Below are 19,335 nucleotides of genomic sequence, written 5' to 3'. Positions count from 1 at the left end.
ATGTTGGTGATTATTAAAGGAGAAAGTGATGATGAGGACGTCTTTGGAGTGGCCGATGAAGCGGCGAGCAGTGATGTCGGTGGAGAGGTCCAAGAGGCGGAGCTTGGAGTCCCAGCTGCCGGAGAGAGCGAACTGGCCATCGGAAGAGAGGACGATGTCTTCGACGAAGTGAGAATGGCCGGCGTGCTGGATCGACGAGAGAGAGAGAGAGAGAGAGAGAGAGAGAGAGAGAGAGAGAGAGTGAGTGAGTGAGTGAGAAAAGAGCAGCGAAGAGAGAAACAAAGGGGGGGTTGAGGGTTTGAAGGTGTGAGATATATCAAATTTATCTGAAGGGCCTTAGCCATCATGAAATAATATTGTGGATCTCTTCCATTACTAAAAATGAGAGAGGGACCTTAGACTAATTTTTCCTAATATATATAGTTTACCTTGTTTATTCTTGTGATTTCACTTTATCTGTATTAATTTTAGTTTCTTTAATCAATGTAATTTAATTTTTTTTATTAGTTTATTTTAAATAACAACGCAATTGAAATATATGAGGAGTTTTTATTTTGGAAAATTTACCCATAAATCCTATATGAGGAAGTGTTGATCTATTTAGTTCTAAGAGTTTTCTTATGAACCAATTAGTCCTTTTTTGTTTTGGAAAGTTGTATTTATTTGATTTGATACCATTTGAGTGTAACTGAATGCCCTTTAATGATTCATTTTTTCAATTTTTTGATTTGTTTTGGGGATGGGAATGAAAAGTGAGGTGTGGAAGATTTTTTTTAAGGGGGATTGGTGGTTGTTAGTTGTTAGGCGTTGAAATCTATATTTCTGTTAGTGTAATTTTTTGGTGTTACATAGGAGTGTTATATTAGATTGCTACATTTGAAAAAAGTATAAAAGTTTTTGTGTGAAAAAAGTATAAAAGTTTTTGTGTGTAACTAGGTGGGACTATTATAAAATAGTTAGACTACAAATAAGAAATTTTTTTGGTACAATTTTAACATACAAAAAGAGTTGCATCAAGTACAAAAATAAATTTGTATCATGCACACAAGAGAATTGTACCATCATAAAAATATTAAATATTTTTTTTTATCACTGTTCTACTGAAATGCCATTTTCCCAAATTTTAATGTTAAAACATAAAAAAATTAACACCTCACCTATAAATAAATATCTCTGGTCATCTATGATGAATTGCAATTCTCCTTTCATTTAACAGTCATTACAATTTTTTGCTTTTCATGTTACAATCTCATAAGTGAAAAATAATTTTAAAAGTGAGTTTTATTATATTTTATAAATATATATTTATTACATATATTCTATATTTAATTTTTGTGACTGTAGGAAAATTTTAGTTATTGAAAAATAATTTACAAATAAAATTTATATATATAAAATATATCTAAAAGATGTGATTGTGATATTCTTACAATTATGAGCAACAGTGATAAGTGTTTTGATTTAAAATATAAAAAAAAATCATAAAAAATAATGTCATTTTATATAAACTTTTGTATAGTGGAATTTATTATTTTATATTAATTTTTCATAGATACCAATAGTTGTTACACTTTCAACATGACTAATGTGGATTTGGGGTTTCTGCTGTGCAGCCAAATGAGCCTATTTTGAGACCTATGTTAATAATTTGAATCGTTCACATTTTACAATAAATCAAGCAAAGCATACCTGTAAAAAATTAAGTTAACAACTTGAACCAAGGTATTTGGCTAACTAATTGTGTAGTACTATTTTATGGTATGAGGTTGTGAGTTTAAATAATACCTTTTGTGTTGTTCATTTTGTTGGAAAAATTGGTTTATTAGGCTTATTTTGGGCCGACTTTGAGCCAAAAATTGAGTGGGCACCAAACGTCTTTTGGGGTAGGTCCGAAGACGTGAAGTGTTCTTTGCCGCGTAGCAAGTCACACGGTGAAGACGGTTCGTCAAAACCATTTATGAGTGAATGGGAACATGACGTCATTTTCGGGTTCGTGGAATTGAACATTTAAGTTTTAAATGTGGGTTTCCTTGTGAGGCTTGTCCCACATTGAAACTTTAAGAGAGTTTTGTTAAGTATATAAACTCTAGCCTACAACACTTGGGTTGGGCCCCAAGGGGCACCCCAAGTTTGTAGAAGAGAGGAGTTATGAATAAAGTGAACCATAACCCAAACCACCACACACATGCAAGCATGCCGCCATCTGTCCGGCCCTGCCGGGCGCAGGTGTGGGTCGGGTTGGTTCTTATTTTAATTTTAAATAAAATTAAATTTAAATTTTGTGACAAAAATTGAATTAATTTTCTATCTAAATTTATCTCCTTCAGTTCGAAATTCCTTAACAGTTTAAAACTATTTTTTCAGTTTTTTTTTTTAACTTCCACAAACTGCCCAGCAGTTTTGTGTATAACAATCCAGCAGTTAGATCTGTTTGAATTTGAAGTATACCTGTTCACTTTCAAAACTGAATCTGTTAGACAGATTCATACTTGTTCGGATAGGACTTTTTGTGCCTATAAATACCAACATTCCAGCAGTGTTAGATGATCTGAAAATCAGTCTGCAAATTGTCTCTTTGCTGTCCAGTATTTATTTTGTGCATTATTCTTCATTTTAGTTTTAGAATAAAATTCAAAGAGTTAAAACACATGTTTGGTTCGCCGAACAAATTGTTTGGAGTGCTACTACAATTTGTGAAGATCGTGTTAGATGATCTGAAAATCAGTCTGCAAATTGTCTCTTTGCTGTCTAGTATTTATTTTGTGCATTATTCTTCATTTTAGTTTTAGAATAAAATTCAGAGAGTTAGAACATAGGTTTGGTTTGACGAACAAATTGTTTGGAGTGCTACTACAATTTGTGAAGATCATTGTATCCTGGGAGATAGACGCCACTCAACCGTAAGCACCGTAGCGGGGCGAATCTATCTTAAGGACAGAGTGTCACACACTCGACTTGGTCTTTTAATTTTTATTTGGTTTAACAAAATAAATTCTCTAAGTTTTATTTTATTTTGTTTGGCTTTGTTTCAATTTATTTTATGTACACAGAATATTGTTCCAACAATCTTATGACAGATTCGAATTATTCTGTTTACAGAATTTTTCGTTTGTTTTCCTTTTTTCATTCTTCATTTATAAAAAAATTATTTTCTGTGAATTTACAAAATAATATTCTGGTTGGAAAAACAAATAGTGATTATATGCTATTTGACAGATAGTAGTAATATATTGTCTATTTTCTTTGACAACTAGTAGTAATATGCTGGTGTCATTAACAATTCAAAACATACTTTTGTGGAATTTTTTTAGAAATTAATTTTGGGTTTTTAGAAATTATTTTCCGAGTTTTCATTAATTAAAATTCTGTTTCAGTATTTTAATTATTGAAGTGTTACAGAAATTTAATTTTCTGTGTGGAATTAATTTGGTTAAATAAATTTCAAATTAATTGGAAAATAAAAGTCACATTCTTGCTTCTTTTACTTTTACATAATTTAATTATGTGATTTTGGATTAGTTTTCTGTGTGAAATTAATTTGGTTAAATAAAATTTTATTTTATTTTATTTCCAAATTAATTGAAAATAAAAGTTACATTTTGTTTTGTTTCTTTTATTTTAACATAATTTATTTCTGTAGTTTTGGTTTAATTTGTTTAAATAAAATTTTATTTTATTTTCAAATTAATTGGAAATAAAAGTTTCATTTCTTGTTTCTTTTATTTTTACAGAATTTAAAATTCTGTGTTTTTTGGTTTAAATTTTCTGTGTAGTATAAAATTCTAATTATAATTTTATTTTATAATTTAGAATTTATGGCTACTAAAACTGGTCAAACTTATGTTCAAACCAGTACTGGTATGGTGATTGCCATTATCCCAACCTCTCCTTATGTTGGGACTGTGCCAGTGAATCATGGTGAAAAACCAGAGAAGTTCTTAGGAACTGTTTTTAAAAGATAGCAGAAGAAAAAGCTATCTAAAGGAGGGAAAATTAAGAAGTACAAGTTTAATGACATGTGTTACACTTGTAACAAAGAAGGTCATCGGGCCAAAGATTGCCGTTACAAACGTAAAGGCAAAGGAAGATCAAGAAATAAGGTTGCTAAAGCCAAATTGACCGAAATGGATGAAATTTCCAATGGTGTAGGTGTCATAAATCTTTCTGCAGTTGTTTCCGAGGCAAATCTTGTCGGAAATCCTAAAGAATGGTAGGTGGACACTGGTGCTACTCGCCATATTTGTGCCGACAAAAAGATGTTCACATCTTATTCTACAGTGGGCAACGATGAACAACTTTTTATGGGCAACTCCTCAACTTCCAAAGTTGAAGGACAAGGAAAGATTGTACTAAAGATGACATCAGAAAAGGAACTCACTCTCAACAATGTACTGCATGTACCGGACATTTGCAAGAATTTAATTTCCGGATCTTTGTTGAGTAAGAATGGGTTTAGGCTAGTTTTTGAAAGTGACAAGTTTGTACTTAGCAAAAACGGGATGTATGTAGGAAAATGTTATATGTCTGATGGCCTTTTCAAGATGAATGTAATGACCGTTGTACCCTCAGTCATTAATAAAAATACATCTTCTTCTTACTTGCTTGAGTCTTCAAATTTATGGCATGGTAGATTAGGACATGTTAATTATGGATCTTTGCGTAGATTAATTAATATGGAATGTTTATCTAAATTTGACATTGAATCAAATCATAAATGTGAAATTTGTGTTGAGGCAAAATTATCCAAAACTCCTTTCATTCAATTGAAAGAAGTTCGGAACCACTTGAATTAATTCATAGTGACATTTGTGATTTTAAGTCAATTCAAACAAGAGGTGGAAAAAAATATTTTATCACTTTTATAGATGACTATACTAGATATAGTTATGTTTCTTTAATTCGATCCAATGATGAAACTTTGGAAACTTTCATTCAATATAAGAATGAAGTTGAAAATCAACTTGGTAAGAAAATCAAGAAACTTAGAAGTGATAGAGGTGGTGAATATGAATCACCTTTTGGTGAATTTTGTAAAGAACATGGAATAATTCATCAAACCACTGCTCCTTACTCACCTCAGCAAAATGGAATTGTTGAAAGGAAAAATAGGACTTTAAAAGAAATGATGAATGCTATGTTAATAAGTTCTGGATTACCTCAGAACTTGTGGGGGGAAGCAATACTTTCTGTAAATTATATTTTAGATAAAGTACCCCGAAAGAAAGTGAATCAAACACCTTATGAAATGTGGCATGGGAGAGTACCATCCTACAAATACTTAAAAGTGTGGGGGTGTTTGGCTAAAGTGGCTATTCCTAGTCCTAAAAAGACTAAAATAGGTCCTAAGACCATTTATTGCATTTTCATTGGTTATGCCAAGAATGGTAGTGCATATCGGTTTTTGATTTATAAATCAGAACATACCGAAATGCATGTAAATACTATTATTGAGTCTCGGAATGCATCTTTCTTTGAACATGTGTTTCCAAATAAGACTGGACAAGAGACTAGTAGTAATAAAAGATCTCATGATGCTATTACTAATCAGGATCAAGAACATGAACTTGATCAAGAACAAGAGTTAGATCAAAATGAGGAAGAGGAACTTAGGCGTAGTAAACGTGCTAGAACCTCAAAATCTTTTGGTCCAGATTTTCTAACATATATGGTAGAAAATGAGCCTTTCACTTTTAAAGAGGCTATGTCCAGTCCTGAGGCTCTTTTATGGAAAGAAGCTGTCAATAGTGAAGTTGAATCCATCTTGCAAAATCACACTTGGGAATTGGTGGATTTGCCACCAGGTTGTAAACCTCTTGGGTACAAGTGGATTTTCAAAAGAAAATTGAAAGTGGATGGATCAATTGACAAATACAAGGCAAGACTTGCGGTCAAAGGATTTGGACAAAAAGAAGGTCTTGATTACTTTGACACATACTCACCGGTTACTAGAATAATATCCATTAGAATGCTAATTGCCATTACATCTTTGTACAATCTAGAAATTCATCAAATGGATGTGAAAACCGCTTTCTTAAATGGTGAGTTAAATGAAAAAATTTACATGGACCAACCAGAAGGTTTTTCTGTTCCAGGAAAAGAAAAGAAAGTGTGTAAATTGGTTAAATCATTATATGGTTTAAAACAAGCGCCAAAGCAATGGCATGGAAAATTTGACAAGGCAATGATGTCAAATGGATTTAAAATTAATGAGTGTGACAAATATGTTTATATTAAAAACATAGACAAAGATTATGTCATTGTATGTCTCTATGTAGATGATATGCTCATCATAGGGAGTAATAATGATATGATTAAAACTACTAAGAAAATGTTGAATAAACATTTTGACATGAAGGACATGGGCATTGCTGATGTAATTCTTGGTATGAAAATTACCAAAACATCAGAAGGATATGCTTTGTCATAATCTCATTACATTGAGAAAATACTTGACAAATTCAGCAAATATGATGATTATCTTGCTAGAACACCTGTAGATGTTAATTTGTATCTTTCTAAGAATGCACGGGAAAGTATTTCTCAATTAGAGTATGCCCAAATTATTGGAAGCTTAATGTACTTGATGAACTGCACTCGCCCGGATATAGCTTTTGCAGTAAATAAATTAAGTAGATATACGAGTAATCCGGGAGTCGAACATTGGAAAGCAATTATAAGGGTTCTAAGGTATCTCCGATTTACTTGTAATATTGGGCTGAATTATACTAGATATCCAGCAGTACTTGAAGAATACTGTGATGCAAATTGGATATCGGATACTAGAGACCCGAAGTCCACCAGTGGGTATGTCTTTACTCTTGGTGGTGTGGCTATATCTTGGAAATCTTCCAAAAAGACTTGTATTGCTAGGTCTACTATGGAATCAGAATTCATAGCTTTAGACAAAGCAAGGGAAGAAGCAGAATGGCTTTGCCACTTCCTTGAAGATATTCCAATATGGCCAAAACCGGTGCCTGCTATATGCATACATTGCAATAGTCAATCAGCAATTGATAGAGCATAGAGTCATATGTATAACGGTAAGTCATGACACATTCGTCGTCGACATAACACCGTGCGACAACTACTCACCAATGGAATTATTTCCGTCGAATATGTGAAGTCTAAAGACAACATAGCGGATCCACTAACCAAAGGGTTAGTAAGAGAGTTAGTTGAGAATTCATCGAGGGGAATGAGACTAAAGCCTATTAAATAAAAGTTACCACGACGGCAACCCAACCTAGTTGATTGGAGATCCCAAGATCTAGGTTCAAAGGGACAACCGAGTTGTGAATGACTCAGAAAGATCACTGGGGAGTTAAACTCCTACCCATTTCTGTTCACTTTCAAAACTGAATCTGTTGGACAGATTCATACCTGTTCGGACAGGACTTTTTGTGCCTATAAATACCAACATTCCAGCAGTGTTAGAGGATCCGAAAATCAGTTTGCAAATTGTCTCTTTGCTGTCCAGTATTTATTTTGTGCATTATTCTTCATTTTAGTTTTAGAATAAAATTCAGAGAGTTAGAACACAGGTTTGGTTCGCCGAACAAATTGTTTGGAGTGCTACTACAATTTGTGAAGCTCATTGTATCCTGAGAGATAGACGCCACTCAACCATAAGCACCGTAGCAGGGCGAATCAGTCGTAAGGACAGAGTGTCACACACTCGACTTGGTCTTTTAATTTTTATTTGGTTCAACAAAATAAATTCTGTAAGTTTTATTTTATTTTGTTTGGTTTTGTTTCAATTTATTTTATGTACACAGAAGATTGTTCCAACACATTTTCATTTTTCTTCTAACTCTTTATTCCAAATGACTTCCCGTTATGATGAGTGATATTTTGTTCATAATATTACAAATCTAAAAATTTTATTAATAAATTATTCAAATATATCAATGTGTGATTTAGATTTATTATGCGCATGAACTCCATAATATACATTTTTAACATCTATAAAACACTCCTATTCTTGATACAAATATGAAATTATGAGGTTGGTCTTGTATTAGGATAGAATTAGTCAACTAAAGTTCATGAGAGGTTTTTTTTTTTTTTTTTTTTTTTTTTTTTTTTTTTTTTTTTTTTTTTTACAGGAAAATCCTCCTTACCCTCCTGCAGGTCCAAGGCAGTGCCCCTTGCAAAGATCACTAGGGTGTCCTGTTAGCCGTTCCGAGTAAGGAGACTATAACCTTGGAACTTGCCCCGACCTCCCAAGACAAGCTCCGCTTAAGTCAGGACTCGTACAGCGGGGGAGCATTGAACCCACACCAAGTGTTAATTAGACAACTTGAGGTCCAACCTCCTAATCAACTGTGCTTCGCCTAGGAGATTGGCCCAGAGAGAAGGGAATTGAACCTGTGGCCTTGAGGCTTAAACCCCAAGTCTTAACCACAATGCCACGAGAGGTTGTTGTTGGGGAAATAAGGCATGAGTGGTTAACTTACCTAGTCCAAGGATCAATAAAGTAGGCTTTGCAGCGCCAACATCATTTGTCCTATCCCTAGTTTACCCATTCACATTTCAGTTGTTTCCTTTCTTTCTTTCTTATAATTTTGTTTTGATAAATTACACTAATTATAATTTACAAATTTAACATAAGTATATTATAATCCGTTTAAGGAGAAAATTATTAAAAAGTCCAATCTAATATTTGTCTAAGACATTAGGTCCAAGTGATATTTTTTATTGATGAGAGATCTACCTTTTGTGAAATAATTTGATTTCTTTTGTTGGTATTAAAAGACATTTTATTTCTAATTTTATCCCATAATTTATTTGTTGACTTTTTCACCATCTGTTCAAATTTATTTTGATCTGCTCAAATTTTTTGACTATCTGTTCAAAAAATTTCACTATCTATTTAAATTTATATCTATATGTTCAAATTTTTTCCTTATCTGTTCAAATTTTATTATTTGTTTATGTTTTAATTTTTTTTATCTATGCAAATAAGAGAGGAGAGAGTGAAGATTATATACTCAACCAAATTATTTGTTCAAATACAAAACTATTTGTTCAACTAAACTTTGTTTTTGTTGAAATACAAACTTATTTGTTGAAATACCAAGCTTGTTTTCCCTGTTTGTCTATTTTTTATCTGTGCATATTACCTTGGGAGCTTGTCTTTATAGATAGACTGTTTTAGAGTGTGAATCTTTGGGCAAAGAAAATCCAGGATTGGACTTTTGGACAGAATGCCCTTTTCTAAATTTTAATTCACTTAACATCTAAATTTTTTTTATCAATAATTTGTTAATCATATAAATAAAAAAAAAAGAATGTTATTATATTTTTTATACTAATATATAGGGGATTTTTTTAAGGACACTCAATATTTTCATAATGTCTAAGGTCCGTCAACATTGATCCAAAGAAAATTCGATCTAGAGAATTTCTCTGGACAAATCACAGAGAAAATTCCAAATTTCTCTGGACACATCACAGAGAAAATCTCACCAGAGAATTTCTCTGGATTCAACCTAGAGAAATTTCCCTCTCTACCCTAGAGAAATTTACTTAACCCCAGAGAAAATCCCCTCCAACCATAGAAATTCATTTGTGTTGTCTGTAGTTTGATAGCTTCAGTGATTTAGATGCATATTTACAGAGAATATCAATGCAAACAAGAAGGCATGGGTTTTAAGTGAATGGCAGATCAGAGTAGTCAATAAAAATGATTTCCAATTAATGAAATAGGAGGTTCAAAAAGGGTTTCAAAGCATGATGAGAGAATTTCAAATGGGGTTGTTAAATTTTTCAGAAGGTTGCTGAGAATATGGTAAATTCAAGTGGCAGGAAATGGGTTTCTTGGAATAGAACTTGAAATATGGTATTGAACCTCAGCTTGGGTACAAAAATTGGGAAAATTCAAGTAACTAGAAATGTATAATCAATTCAATGTTGCAAAATACCAATAAATTTACTACAAGTAAATCATATAAAAGAGAATATACAACCTCTGAGATTCAAGATGATCAAATGCTCCAGATAAGGTTCTCTTGAACAAAAAAGCATCAAATGATAACACCAAGCAAGCTATAGAATTGGGTTATAAATAAATCAAACAACAATAGCAAGATCACCAAAATAGGTGATTAGGAATTGCACTATGACATTCATAAACGAATTGGGAGGGTTTAGCATAAAACAAGTAATGATTTCAGCCACTGTTGGCAACAACCCAAAAACCAAATGTCTATTTTGATCAGAGAAAGAGAGAAACCCAAACATGAGAGGGGCTTTTACACTGTGAAATAAAAGGAATTGGGATTCAACACTACGGATCTTTAGAGTGTTATCCACCCAAACAAATCTTCAGAGACTTCTGGGTTTGTTTATATGGTCTAGAGAAATTCTTTGGTTTGGACTGAATTTTCTTTGGTTTGATCTAAATTTTCTCTAGGTTAGTCCAGAGAAATTCTTTGGTTTGAACTGAATTTTCTCTGGGTTGGTCCAGAGAAATTCTCTGGTTTGGACTGAATTTTCTCTGGGTTGGTCCAGAGAAATTATCTGGTTTGGTCCATAGGAGAAATTTGAACAACCAAAGATATATACCTATAAAAATATATAATCATACACTACATCAGTTCATACACACATACATACATACAAGTGATTATATATATAATCATACTTGTATATACATAATTTATACTTGTAGCGAGTGTATTCCCCGAAACGTACGATCATATACCTGTTCTATTCTTGTTATGTAGTTAACCTTCTATTGAACTGGTGGGCTCTTCATTTGAATTTCCCAGATCTTTTACTAATGACTAATTTAATTACATGCAGAAGTATCAACCTTATGCCTTAGACCCAAATCTTAGCAGTGCCCTAGCTTCAGTTCTTTGGGAACTCAACCTTCTGTCTAAGCATCATCATTCAACTGTTTCGACACTAGCATCGACCATTTCAATGCTGAGTAGTGCTTAGAACTAGGTTTATCATTCCAACATGTTGGTGATTATTGAAGGAGCAAGTGATGAAGATGACGTCTTTGGAGTGGCCGATGAAGCGGCGAGTAGTGATGCCGGTGGAGAGGTCTGAAAGGTGGAGCTCGGAGTCCCAGCTGCTGGAGAGAGCGAACTGGCCATCGGAAGAGAGGACGATGTCTTCGACAAAGTGAGAGTGGCCGGCGAGCTGGATCGACGAGAGAGAGAGAGAGAAAAGAGCAGCGAAGAGAGAAAGAGAGGGGGGGTGAGGGTTTGAAGGTGTGAGATATATCAAATTTATCTGAAGGGCCTTAGCCATCATGAAATAATATTGTGGATCTCTTCCATTACTAAAAATGGGAGAGGGACCTTAGACTAATTTTCCCTAATATATATAGTTTACCTTGTTTATTCTTGTGATTTCACTTTATCTGTATTAATTTTAGTTTCTTTAATCAATGTAATTTAATTTTTTTTATTAGTTTATTTTAAATAACAACGCAATTGAAATATATGAGAAGTTTTTATTTTGAAAAATTTACCCATAAATCCTATATGAGGAAATGTTGATCTATTTAGTTCTAAGAGTTTTCTTATGAACCAATTAGTCCTTTTTGTTTTGGAAAGTTGTATTTATTTGATTCGATACCATTTGAGTGTAACTGAATGCCTTTTAATGATTCATTTTTTCAATTTTTTGATTTGTTTTGGGGATGGGAATGAAAAGTGAGGTGTGGAAGATTTTTTTTAAGGGGGATTGGTGGTTGTTAGTTGTCAAGCGTTGAAATCTATATTTCTATTAGTGTAATTTTTTGGTGTTACATAGGAGTGTTATATTAGATTGCTACATTTGAAAAAAGTATAAAAGTTTTTGTGTGTTACATTGATTGAAGTAAAGTTTTGGTGAATAATGCAAGTGGTTTCATGGAATATGATATTTTAATTAAACAGAAACTTGGGTGATTTTGAATTGGTAAACGGATTTAACAAATTGATATCATTAAAAGAATGTCATGGGTGTCTAGGATAGTCGTTAACTGGGTATTGTGGTTTCTTACTGGGAAACTTTTGTGGATGTGATGATATTCTCATCACATTTTTTCCCAATATTTCCATTTTCTCTTTCTTAATTTCAATTTCAGAGTTAGCATGTAATCATAAAATCTAATTGTTTTAACTGCCACTGTCGAAAATGTATCACAGGGCACAACTTCAATAGAAAGAAACTGGGAAATATTTTCATTCTTGTATTACATTTGTGTAGAAATGGTAATATATCTACTGGAATTCAATGATTTGTATATGCATATGGTGTATATGGTTCACTCTTATGCTTCCCCCCTCCCACAAGACCAAGCAAAATTTATTGTTCTCTTTTACCGTTAATACATAAATAAATAAAATTGTAGCTACAGACTTGTACATATTCTTAATTTTCAATCTACGCTTACTTCTGCAGATTGGAAAAATTAGGACCTTTAGAGTGGGACAAGGTAGTACATGGACATGAAGCATGGAGCCTTATCACTTGTAACTGGTTGCATGCTGGTGTTATTCATCTGCTAGCAAACATGTTGATGTTGGTATTTATTGGGATCCGACTTGAACAGCAATTTGGGTTTGGTATGTTATGTTCTTTCATCTTGCTGAAGCCTAAACTTGTCCCTAATTCAAATTAGTATGTGAAAAAGAAGTTTTATTATACTTTTCCACGGCAACTTGTTGAAGAGATGGTGATGTGGGTGCTCTATGGGAGTGAAATCTTTGCAAAGCTTCGAAATGAGTTCCTTTGAGTATTATGTGACAATTGTAGTGTTTAGCATTATGCATGAGACTTTCTTTTCATTTTTCACTCTCCTTTTTAGCAAGCACTCCTTTCAATGGCTTCTCTTAGTTGGATGCATTTCTGCCAAAAAAATCTAATCAAAGCAAAGTTAATTTACCACATGGATATTTTGGGCACCCTGTTCTACCATAATTGATCCATTGTGAGGTTCTTATTCCTGCAGTGTTATTGTTTTAACAATTTTGCTATGTTTCTCTTACATCCACATAATCTTCTTCTTCTTCTTTTTCTTCCTTAATTTGTTATTTTTGGTATGTGTCAGTGCAACTTAGGGCAATCTACCTGCTGTCAAGATTTGGTGAGAGCATACTCTCTGCCCTTTAACACAGAATTTCTGGTGGTGCTTTTGGTGCTCTATTTGGACTTCTTGGAGTGATACTATCAGAGCTACTTACTAATTGGACTATTTATACTAATAAGGTAGATTCAATAGATGTTTGATTTTTCCTGAAGTATTAGTTCTTTTCCCCCATCTCTTCCAAGAAGAATAAGAGAAGGGTGATCTTAGGTTCATGATAATTGCAACTAGGCTTAGATCTCTGTATTAAATGATCAGTGAGAAGCAAGCATGAAGCTTGAGATCACCTGCTGGTCCTCTTTACAGTGGTTGGAGTGTAGATTAGTAGTTCTACCTGTTTAAATGGTTTTTAAAATACTTTGTTCAGGCTGTGAATATGAAGAAATTTGACTAGTCTAAACACATGTCCTAATTCATCTTCTCTTATTTTGTAGGTTGCTGCTCTATTTACCCTTATGATCATCATTGTCATCAACTTAGCAGTTGGAATTCTTCCTTATGTTGACAACTTTGCAAATAGTGGAGGATTCTTGACAGGTTTCCTCCTTGGTTTCCTATTGCTACTTCGCCCCCAGTTTGGTTGGCCGGAGCGCCAACATCTTCAAGCTGATGCTCGTGTCAATTCCAAGCACACAATTTTAAAATATGTATTACTGGTGGTTGCTCTGGTTTTGCTGATTGTTGGGTAAGGATTATCATCTCAAACCCTAATTTTATTATCTTATGGAGTGAATTTATTACAGTTAAAGGAACATCATCTATCTACTTCCAGAACTTTCATTGTCACGACTCAAACCTGCCCCTAAAAGTTTGGACATGACCGGCCTGACCTGAGGCCTCAACTTGTTATCTTAAATTTTATTCAATATTGGGGCTTGAACGGAAGTAAAAAAATAATAGAATAAAGCATTCATTGAGCTATGACTATATGCCAGGCTCTTAATGCATTGCCATACATAAGTACATAACATTTCATACACCATTCACGCTTACTAAAGGTGTAAAAGGGTAACAACCCAAAAGTTTGGTATTGACAATATATACACGTGTCTATTCTTTCGATTTCCAACAAAACATGCCAACATACGGTTTCCCAAAAATAAAACAAAAGAGTCACTTCAGGTGACTCAGCAAAACGGGTCCAGAAAAGGCTCCTAGGCTGACCTAAGGATTGTCCCACGGCCTGATTACCTACAAAACATCCATAAAAAAAAATGGAGTGAGCAAAGCTTAGTGAATAATAGCAATACAACAAATTAGGAGTGCGAGCATAATTTAACAGTGCATATTCTTAAATCATAAGTTAGTCTTATTCATATTTCCTTTTCTGAACGGCCTTGGGCCTGTACAAGACAAAACGGCCTTAGGCCCAACGTAATACAGAACGGCCTTGGGCCCATCGTAATACAAAACGGCCTTAGGCCCATTATAATAGCAAAACGGCCTTGGGCCCAATAAAATAGAAAAACGGCCTTAGGCCCATCATATTAGCAAAACGGCCTTGGGCCCATCATAATAGCAAATAGAACGAACTCGGGTCCATAGCTCATATGCCAAAGTTCAAACATATGGCAAACATATCTCATATAACATAAGTTATTTACTAAAAGAGTGAATAAGGTATCGAACAATATATATAAACTCAATACGTGAATGAAATATAGCATTACACTACTATCACTCACTGTGATGTGGTTGAACGATGGTCCCCTCCTGTATATGCCCTACACATAACACACAACTTGTAAGTACATCACCTTTCCTTAGTTTTCTCTTATTTCTCAAATATTCGATTCGCTAAGTTTCTTGTAATTAAATGCATTATAGGAACATCGAATGGTCATATTAACACATCTAGAGGGTCAAACAAAGTGAAAGAAGACAATAGACTTTTCTAGCTTAAGCCGCACGTGCAGAAGTCCCCACCGCACGTGCGGGTAAGTGCGCCTCACGTGCTTTCATTGCAGTGTGGTTTAATTCCTCTCCCCTGTTTTCCGTACGTGCGGCTGTGACCCCCGCACGTACGGTTATGCTCCCGCACGTGCGGCTGTGACCCCCGAACGTGCGGTTCTGGACCTGTTTTTCTATCCGTAACTTCAACAATGAAAAGCCTGCAAGGGGTAGTCACTTTGCCAAAATCAAGTGAAATTTACTTTAGAAACATAACATATAAACACAAAAACATGAAATTCTAGCTCATAAAGATCATGACTTGTTTTATTTGGCCTATTACACCTCCAATTCCATGATCCCCTTATTCCCATTATGTAGGTATATACACATATACATATGTATCTATTTACATGAGTTCAAGCATAACAAAAGGGTGAGGTTAGGCACAATTTCTCTCAATTCCAAGTAATTGAACATAACATGGAGAGATCAAGTTTTCCATCACACATATCCACATCCTAGAGATACATGATTATTTATGAGACTTGGTGTAGACACCCCATTTTGACCGGCCCTAAGACTTGGGCACTTTCTTTTGATTACCCGATGATGACAATTAGAATGTGTTTCTCACAAAATTCTCAGTAAAAAAGATGGAATTTAAGTTTTAATCCCAACCTTCACCCATTTTTTGGCCAAACTATTTTAGACCTTAAAACCCTCTTTTCAAAATATGTTTTTTTTAAATGTTTCTACGATGTCCTGAGGCTCCCATTTCGATTAAAATATTGCACTTTCAGTAAACCGAGTAAGGACAAAGTGGAAATAAATGGAAGGGAGGTGAAATTTTTTGAAAAATATTTAAAAACATCTTCTTTATAGGTTTGGAGTTGAAGGAAATAGGAGGGGATGAAAGAAAGCTGGTTTAGGAAAAGGATGAGTATCAAATCATTAAGAAGGAAATGAGCAACCTTCACTAAATTAGGCATTTCTCTTTGTACACTTGGAATTTAAATGTGAGGCCACCACCATTGGAAAGTAGACTTTTGGGGCTTCAATTTAGACCAAGAACCACCTTAGACCAAGTCCAAATAAGGGAGATATGCCCATTTGAAGTTGAGCTTAAGAGCAGATTTTGTTGACCCAGCCCGAGACAGCCTTCACTAAATTAGGCATATCTCTTTGTACACTTGGAATTTAAATTTGAGGCCACCACCATTGGAAATTAGATTTCTGGGGCTTCAATTTGGACCCAAGAACCGCCTAAAACCAAGTCCATATGGGGGAGATATGCCCATTTGAAGTTGGGCTTAAAAACAGATTTTGTTGACTCGGCCCAAAACAACAATAGACCATTTTTCTTGGCTTTGGTTCGGTTGGGACAACCCATTTACCTATTTTCTGAGCCATTCAAGTGCATCCACTTATCCTCCATTATACCTAATCATCCTCCATTGTCAAAAAGAGGTTTTGTTTGCATCCATAAAGGAGTATCCCATGCAACCACCTTGAAAATTTGCCCTCTTATCACATTCTTGTCGCCCACCATGTCTCCCACCTTCTTTTTGACCTTTACTCTCCCTCATTGCCTATATAGAATGATCATATTGTAAGAGAGGGAAGGGCCACGAAATTGAAGAGAAAGGAGTGAGAAAAGGGTGAAAAAAGAGAGAAAAATTGAGTTTTTGAGCCAAAAATATTCCTATCTTCCATATACACCCCATACCTTCCATAGCTACTGAAATTTCTCATTTTCATACACCAAAACCACTCCAAAAATTCTGATATAGCCAAAGATCAATTGCCTCGATCATAAGGAAGAGTGTTTAGTGATTGAAAGTGAGAAAAACTAGAGAGTTAGCCACTTTCCATACCAGAAACTCCATAAACTCCATAATTTCGAATTGAAGATTTGAGAACACACTTCCTATACTTGAGGGTGATCAAGAGGAAGTTTGGAAATCAAGAAGTTCAATCTTTCTTTGGAAGGTGAATTTTTAGTCTTTCATTTTCTTATATTTTATATCTTATATTTATTTTCTTGCTTCTTATTTCATTGTGTTTTGTTATAATCCAAGTGGTTTGTTTATCTCATATTTATTTTCTTACTTTATATTTCATAGTGTGTTGTTATAATCCTAGTGGTTTGTTTAGCTCATAATTATTTATTTATTTATTTATTTTTATCCGCATGCTTTAATTTCATATTAGTTTTGTTGTAATCTTGCATGTTCTACCTCATATTTATTTTTTTCGTGTATTACTCTCATATTAGTTCTGTTGTAATCTTGTATGTTCTATTTTATATTTGTTTTATTGCTTTAGGTTTATGTTGTGAGTTTGCACTTTTTTATTTTATTTTATATTTGTTTTCTTTTTTTTAATCTAACCGATAGTGGTTAGTTGAGCCACCTACATATTTTTTGTTTGTTCCTTTTCTTGGTTTCGCAACAAGATAGGTTTTGCTTGGCCTAGTTGGCCGGTCGGTTAGCTTCTTCCGAACAAGATGGCGTAATCTCCCAATATTGACCAATTTTCGCCGGCGGTTCTAAAGAACATGAAGATTTTATTTTTTTTATTTATTTTTTATTTTGAGTGTATTGTGAGGTTTTTATTTTGTTGTAATATTCTCCTCATCCCTCTCTAATTTGGTTTGTAATTATTCTTTAAAATGCTGTAATAATTTCCCATCCCGCTTCTTTCTATACCGTTCTTTTATTTGCTTTCTTTATTTGTACATAAACATCATATTTATTTTTCATCATAGTTATGTTTTGCATTCATGTTTCATGCATCTTGATTCGGCTAAGTTTGCATTTGTGGATTTAATCAATTCCTATGTGATTATATGCGCTACCTCATGTTCTTGAGATGATTCACATATCATATTTTAGAAGCCGAATCTTTAGTTGCATCTCATGAGTGAATTGCATTAGGATTTTGTATATAAGATCATACATATTTTACTAACTTTGTTTTGTAGCTTGTTTGTGGGACGTCAAACATGTAAGTTTTTATGCTTTAGCACCCCGTTTGTGTGTATTTTTCTTACTATATCTAGCATTCTACCATGAGGCTATTTGCTTATGTGATATAACTCTATGAATGCCAGTGGATGGAGGTTGTGTCACTTAATTTGGAATGATGTTGATTTTTCATGCTTGTAAACTCAGTTTATTTGGGTTGTACATCGTCAAAACTCTTTCAAAATGCATGATATCAAATTGTTCCAAAATGAATGACATAGTCTATACTTGTATGCTTCACATAGTAAATTTTAGGATTTATTAACTAATCAGAACATGAACATATAAATAAAATAAAATTCATATCATGGTTAGTAAAGGCCGATCTTTGATCGGGTGGGCGGGGGTGCTTATTATTGACATTCCCCTCTCATACCTAAGGTTCCGAGCCAAGCATCCATGGTTATGACGAACAGTGGCCTTGGCATGAGTCATGGGTTTCCTAATTTTCCCAAAATAAATATTAGGTGGCGACTCTGAGATCTGATGACGCAGTTTATTTTTGAAAAAATTGCAATAAAATAGATTTTCAATAAAAGTTGCCAAATCTGGACTCTCATCTATGTTTCACATTGCACTCATGAGAATAGATCAAAGAGATCTTGAGGGTCCGAACTGTTTAAAGCGCGCGGGTACCCCCCGGGCATGTTATAGTTTCTGGCGACTCTGCTGGAGATTTTATGAAACCTTGACTTGAACTCCATGATATGACCTTTATTTTCAATTTTATGTTCATTGCATTGCATTCATTGATGCACTTCAAGTCCCTGTGTTGCCTAGATACTGGTGGGAACACATGCAAGCTTTTTGTGACACTACACCTATTTTTACGATACTTTAAAGGCCTTGTGTTATATCCTTTTGAGATTTGTCAAAAGGGTAGCTTTGCTATGTAGCTCTGCTATCTAGCTTTGCTATCTAAGGTTCTCAGACTCCGAAGAGAGGCTAGTTGACTCTTTTGATTTCCTGAGATCTTTATTGGTTATGACCCAAAGGACTCTTTGGTAACGTCACCTTGACTTCAACTCTTAGAGTAGAGCTAACCTTGTGCATTTAATGAGCTATAGTACCTTCCAAAATTAGGATAGGATGCTCTCCCATTTCTAGGATGTATGATGCCGCTTGTTTGAATAGTGAAACCCTAGATCATTTCAAAGTTAGGACAGGGTAACCCTAGCCCCCATAGGGGTGATTGTTCTCTTTCCTGCTTTGTGTTATGTGCAATGTATGAGAATTCTTAGATTCAGATGAGTGGTTCAGTCATTTCAGTTTGTGGGGTTGAGTTCAGTTTTTTTTCAACATGAGTTAACAGTAATCAGTTGAGCT

The 19,335-nt window shown here is 34.2% G+C and overlaps 1 pseudogene; it reads left to right on the top strand.

Annotated features, from left to right (window-relative positions):
• Nucleotides 1-19,335, top strand: part of LOC114259164 (RHOMBOID-like protein 2) — a 40,488-nt pseudogene continuing 21,153 nt past the window's right edge.

Source organism: Camellia sinensis, chromosome 13, assembly GCF_055761805.1.
Source record: "Camellia sinensis isolate YWXY chromosome 13, ASM5576180v1, whole genome shotgun sequence".
NCBI lineage: Eukaryota > Viridiplantae > Streptophyta > Magnoliopsida > Ericales > Theaceae > Camellia > Camellia sinensis.
Note: the sequence above shows the minus strand (reverse complement) of the source record. Positions and strands in the feature narration are given on the sequence as shown.